The sequence below is a fragment of the Drosophila takahashii genome, chromosome 2L (genome assembly GCF_030179915.1).
Source record: "Drosophila takahashii strain IR98-3 E-12201 chromosome 2L, DtakHiC1v2, whole genome shotgun sequence".
NCBI lineage: Eukaryota > Metazoa > Arthropoda > Insecta > Diptera > Drosophilidae > Drosophila > Drosophila takahashii.
This window is the reverse complement of record NC_091678.1, coordinates 29624831-29631514: the sequence shown is the minus strand read 5'-3', so window position 1 is coordinate 29631514 and position 6684 is coordinate 29624831. Positions and strand designations below refer to the sequence as shown.

The following is a 6684-nucleotide window of genomic DNA, read 5'->3' as shown; positions in this document are numbered from 1 at the left end:
TACATTTTTTTATCAAATAATTGTGAAAGAAAAATTAAAGCATTAGCAAGTCCCATGGCGTTTTGGGAAAAGATTTGAATTCTTCAGTCAAATGATTCGCGAATTCTTCAAGTAAAGCGGATTATTCGACTTTAACAATATCAGAATCATATGAATCATATCGAATTCTTCAAGTTAAGAGAATCCGCGAATTCTTAAGGTAAAAAAAAAAAACGAATTCATTAGGTCAAATGAATCGCGAATAGTGAAAACAGTCACATAACTGAAATATTGCTGCATTCTCAATTAGGACCATGATATTTTCCCGTCATAATTTTATGAAAGAACGGATCAAATACAATTCGTGAATTCTTCCGGCTTTACTTTGTATTACGAAAAACTTAAAAGATCTTGCAAAAGATCGAAAGTTATCAGATCCATAAAAACCAATATTTATCCTGCCTTCACAAAAAAGTCGTACAAAAAGGCCCATTTTTCACCTTAAATCAATTTTTAAAATAGTTTAATGTAAAAATAAATTTTTTTTTATTAAATGTGCTAAAACGACATGGCCAAACGAACAAGAACCAATTTAAACCATATTTAAATTCCCAATACAATGGCCGCAAAAGCGAATTGAGTTTTATTTTGAGTTTTATAAAATAAAACTCAAACATGATCGTTATTGATGATTTTTATTTTTTTTTACTCATCATGATCATGAGTTTTATAATAAAACTCAAACAATAACTGTTATTTTTGAGGAATACAAATAAAAATCAGAAATAAGTTTTTCAGTGCGAGTTTTATCAATAAAACTTATAACTGTTACGGTCCCTGCACAGAACATTTAATGAGTTCATCCGCTCATACATCTCAGTTGATAAAACAGATTGGGATGTATGGTTTCAATACTTCGTATACTGTTTCAACACAACACCCTCTATGGCACATGACTACTGTCCATACGAGTTAGTTTTTGGTAACACATCTAATTTAGCCAAACACTTTAATAGTATAGATAATATAAAACCATTATATAACACAGATGATTACGCTAAAGAATCTAAGTTTAGACTAGAACAAGCATTTAAGAGAGCTAGATTAATGCTAGAATGCCATAAACACAAACAAAAACTCAACTATGACAGAAATATTTTGAACTTTGATTTAAAAATCGGAGACCAAGTTTTGCAAAAAATTAAACAGGGCACAAGCTAGACTTTAAATACACTGGACCATATAAGGTAGAAAGTATACAAGAAAGAGAAAATATAGTAATTTCAAATAACAAAAATAAGAAGCAAACAGTTCATAAGGATAGGTTAAAAATTTTTATTTCATAATCACTTTAATTCTCTTATATATATATCACGTAAACAAAAAAAAAAAAACAGATTTAAATTGAAAAAAAAACAATAATAAAATGAATAAATTATATATAAATATTAATTTTGATTCAAAACAATACTTTCTGATTCAAAACCATTTTTAATAAGTTAAACTACATAAAAAAAAAAAAAAGAAACAATTTAATAAAAATATTTTCATTAAATATACACCTAGAAAATAACTCCATATAATTACGTTATTTTTCAAAAGGAGGGAGATGTAGTATGTTCACATATCGAATGTACTCTGTACTCAGTGTTACGCATCGATTTAAGTACAGACACCTTATTTGGCATTTTGCATTTGGCCACAATAACAAAACACAAATACATTTATAATCCTAGCAGTTCCCGAGTGCCCGGCGTGGAAACTGCAGTGTCAGCATATTTGATATGTGCGACCGCTCCGACGGCCAAGCCCTGTAGTTCTCAAGGGGGCCGGTGGCACTTTCGGGGTAGAAAAGGGATCGACCACCCAGTGGTCCCTTAAGGGTCAATAGGTGGCGTGTGTATTTTTTACAAGAGCAAAAGAGTTATCGGAGAGTGAACACTTCTATGTGAACACTTCTATATGAGTTAAAAAAATTGTAAAATGAAATTTTTGACAAGTATATAATGATTTTAATAACGAATACAACTTTATTTTGTTTATATAAAAAACAAATTTAAAAAAAGTTAAAATAATAAAATAAAAACTTGATAATGAGATAAAATAAAATAATAAATGATAGAATTTTATTTCTTTTTATATTATTTATATTTAATAATGAGCAATTTAGCTGCAGCAATATTTTTAACAGTAGCGGTGGTTCAGTAGCAAAACGTTTTCTTTTCTTCCATAACAAGCGGATTTTATTGGTGCTTAGATATATAAAATAAATATATAAGTACCTAATTTTATATACATAGAACTAAACAAAAATAATATTAGCGAATGTTTTTATTGCCATCGATTATACGATATCGGTAGTCGCAATATTAATCGTAACGGATTGCCATAACTACCCAACCCCGCTACCATCACTAGCCCAACGTTTGCGCCAAATTTTGTAAACATGTATTTAATTTGTCTTATTGTGCATTTAAAGTGTTATATTTTGTTGTGATCTGAAGTGTCGTCAACAGGTGAGTAACACCATGAGTTGTGCAAGTGAAATACCTAATAATGTGTGATATTTAGCCATGAACAGCAACAGGCACATTCGTCGATTTGTTAAAGAGGAGAAGGAGAAATAGTGGTGCAAAGGACTCCTACGTAAGTCTTTTTTCTTTGATATAAATATTTTAGTGAAATTTTCTTCCTTTTTAGATTAAAGCCATGAGATCGTTGTTGCTGCCAGAAGGGGGTTTAAAAAACTTGCGGAGGGTTCTCACGGATGAGTTTGTTGTAGGATTTAATGTTAAAGGCCTTTCTGGAAAAAAAAGCCGTAAACTCCTTTACACATTTCTATGGTGCACTTCACGGTAGGTTATTTTTATAACTGTATTTTTTATAATACACTTAGTTTCTTGATTCAATTTCAATCTATTTACTTAGAATGCCATCTGTCTTTAATCCTATTTCTTTCTGTCTTTTTCTGCTTTTCACTTTTAAAACATGGTTTGATGTAAACAGGCTTGTATAACAAAATCTTAAAATATATATTTAAACCCATGCAGAGGGAATTATAATTTAGTCCAGAAGTTTTTTACGCAGTAAAGGAGACCTTTTCAAACCTATAAAGTAAATCCATTTAACCATGTCCGTCTGTCTGTCGGTTCAAGTTTCAAAAGCGTGAAATAAGTCTACATTTAACTGTTGGTTATTCTTATTTTATATTTATGCTTTTCTAGTCACAATTTTATTCCTGAAAGCTGCAAGGGTATTAAAACTTTGGCTTGCCGAAGTTAGTTTCTGTTCTCATTTTATTTTAAAACACTAAAATCTTATTTTTTTTTAGATATTGTTTCAGAATCTGGTAATGCAGAAATATTGATTCCCAAGGCAATTCAATTGCAAAAGAAACGATTTTTTAAAAATAAATCCAAATCAAATAATAACAACAATGAGGCACTCAACAAAAACGTGTCAGCAGAGGAATTTGTTCAATAAATATAAATTAAAAAAATAGAAAAATTGTCTACTTATAATACAATAAATTAATTTAACAAAAAGTATTTTTTCTAGGGAAGTTTCATAGCATTCAGCTTTTTTGGTATTGAAAACACCAACCCCATTTCATACCCCTTTTCGCCACAAAAGGGACCGATAGGTGGTCCCATTTAATACCCCTTTTCGCCACAAAAGGGACCGATAGGTGGTCCGATAGATGGTCCGATAGGTGGCCCCTTTTGTGGCGAAAAGGGGTATAATATGGGACCACCTATCGGTCCCTTTTGTGGCGAAAGGTAATGCAGAACTTCGCCATATGACCACCGCCTAGGACATGCCGTGGTAAAAGTGGATAGAAATTTACATTGCGGGTGGTATGAACGGGAGTTAGTCCCAAGCCCCCGGTGTATGGCGATTTCGCTAGTTCGGGACCAGTCCCGGCGAACTACAGGGAGTGAACATAGTATCTCCCTCTCTCTCTCTCTCATATATAAGAACAATTATACATAAGCGTCGACCGCAGCTCTGCCGGCGTCTCTGCCGACATAGCCGGCCGATCTTAGCTTTATGCAAACATGTAATAGAATTAGAATTCAGATTGAAAATAATAAAGCTTGGGGAGCGTACCGCTGAGTCGCTCCCAAATTCAACCAAAAATACAAGTCTACAAAAAGAAACTTTAAACAATGCTCTTTTTGATAATTTAAATTTTAATCAAAATAAGCGATTTACCAGTGCTGCCGTCTCGTTGAAGCATTAACAGGCTTTTACAGCTGATAAGTTAACAGTGATGCACACTGTTAAACTTTTCTGTTAATAACATTTGACATTGATGTTATCCTAATACATCGTGATTGACAAAACCAATTTCTAACGACTTTTGATAAATGGGTTTTGGCCAAAAAAAAAGTGGTCAAATTCTCAATTCTTCAGTTTCTTACTAACTTTGTTCTACAGCTTCCCCTCCCTGCAGGAAAAATGCGAACTAGTCTAGTTAAACAACTAATATAAAGCAACCGGAATTTGTCTGGATGCATTTAGACCAGCGGTCGGCAGCATCCTATTAAGTGAGCATAGTGTTTTGTTCTGCCCAGCCGCTGCTCGCTTACGTACACTGTAGAACAGCGGTCTGCACACACACATCGATGAGCTGCCCAGTGCACTATGGGGCATTTAACCGGTTTTTTTTTGGCATAAATGTGTTTTTTACAAGTATTCAAATTTTTGAAACATTATTGAAAACGTATTAAGAATACCGCAAATGTTAAGTTAACAGTCTAATGTTAAAATAACAGCTGTTAAACTCAGGCGCAGCAAGCGAGCACAACGTGTTCATACTTTGCTTGATTTTGCAGGGCATATATAAATTAATATCTCTTCAACGACAAGACGTAGAACCATAAAATTTGAAATGGATATTCATTAAAATTGTCTTTACTTTATGTTAATACTACTGTGATGCTTATTTCGTGAGTGTATTTGTAGCAATGGCTTCATATACCAAGTAGTCTCTCTTAAAGGTTTGGAAAAAGAAAGTTTAACTTTGAATAGAGATTAGAAGAAATGTTGAAATTTGTTGAGCGTGTGGGTTGAATCATTTTAAAGGGGGGTCAATTCTCGATTCGGGACATCCAGTCTTAACGTGCACTTTTTGCGACTTTAAGAGAAATTCAGTTTTTACGGCACTGCCAAAAATGGTCAAATTAACACTTTATTTGTCTTCTTCTTGTCTTGTAAGATGAAATGTTAAATAAATTTAATGCAAAAGTCTTCCCCATAACATTACATTTGATTTAAAAACATTCCGCGTCTTATTTTCATGGAAAATATTTTTTTATACGGCATATCCAGTATTTGGCATACAAAAATGTCGGATTTTACAGGAAAAAGTCAATATCTCTTCAAAGAAGAAAGTTTTCAAAAAAATGTTTTTTCATTTGTTTTAATATGTTTCTTCATTATTAGAAACCATAAAAAAAAAAAATTTTTTTTGTAGGCTTGGGAAACAAAAAATTTTTTTTTTAATAAATTTATTATGAGTCAAAATCTGCGAAGTGGGCCACCCCTGTTCCGAAGGTCCGATTTTCATCGAACTTTTTTACTTTTCCGGTTCACAACGAAAATATAAGAACTTCATTTGAACGGTTTTGCGAAATTTTGAGTTTTACCGGAGTTATAGGGGTCAAAACATGGCATTTTTGACACTTTTTCGAAAAAGTTGCACTCAGTCATTAATTCATAACTTCGGAACGGTAAGAGATATCTTTGTGATGTTTTCACTAATCGCTCAAGAATTATAATGGCTTTCCATAAAAAAATGTAAAAAAAAAATTAAAATTTATTTTTCTTAAAAATAAATCAACATTTTTTTTAGTTTTTATTTTTTTTAGTGTTCTTTACCAGCTATAGAGTTTAAAACCATTTGAAAATGAAGTTTGATTCATTACGAAAAAGATCAAAAAAAAAAAAAGAGTGGCCCGGCCAAAGGTTTTTCGCAATATCGATTTGAAGAAGGGCGCACAGCGGATTCTCATACAAAACGACAAGAAGTGCCTTATTGACAGCTGCAGTCGGCTGACGCTACGCGCGCAACGGCATGTGTTGACCAGCCAATTTTCACGAGCAAGCCGTTTTTGTATGGAAAACCGCTGTGCGCCCTTCTTCAAATCGATATTGCGAAAAACCTTTAGCCGGGCCACTCTTTTTTTTTTTTGGATCTTTTTCGTAATGAATCAAACTTTATTTTCAAATTCTTTTAAACTCTATAGCTGGTGAAGAACACTGAAAAAAATAAAAACTAAAAAAAATGTTGATTTATTTTTAAGAAAAATAAATTTTAATTTTTTTTTACATTTTTTTATGGAAAGCCATAATAATTCTTGAGCGATTAGTGAAAACATCATAAAGATATCTCTTACCGTTCCGAAGTTATGAATTAATGACTGAGTGTAACTTTTTCGAAAAAGTGTCAAAAATGCCATGTTTTGACCCCTATAACTCCTGTAAAACTCAAAATTTCGCAAAACCGTTCAAATGAAATTCTTATATTTTCGTTGTGAACCGGAAAAGTAAAAAAGTTCGATGAAAATCGGACCTTCGGAACAGGGGTGGCCCACTTGGCAGATTTTGACTCTTATAGTGTTTAATTTTTGCTCAAAAAAATGTATTTAATTATAATAAACATATTTCAAAAAACCAAACTCAAAAAAGTTGCTTTGTTTT

General features: G+C 32.3%; 1 long non-coding RNA gene across 1 annotated transcript; it reads left to right on the top strand.

Annotated features, from left to right (window-relative positions):
- Positions 1–2338: 2338 nt before the first annotated feature.
- LOC138911835 (uncharacterized) lies at positions 2339–3527 on the top strand. Its single transcript, XR_011417483.1, has 4 exons — positions 2339–2495; positions 2551–2625; positions 2680–2834; positions 3311–3527. It is a non-coding gene; the product is annotated as an uncharacterized lncRNA (long non-coding RNA).
- Positions 3528–6684: the final 3157 nt, after the last annotated feature.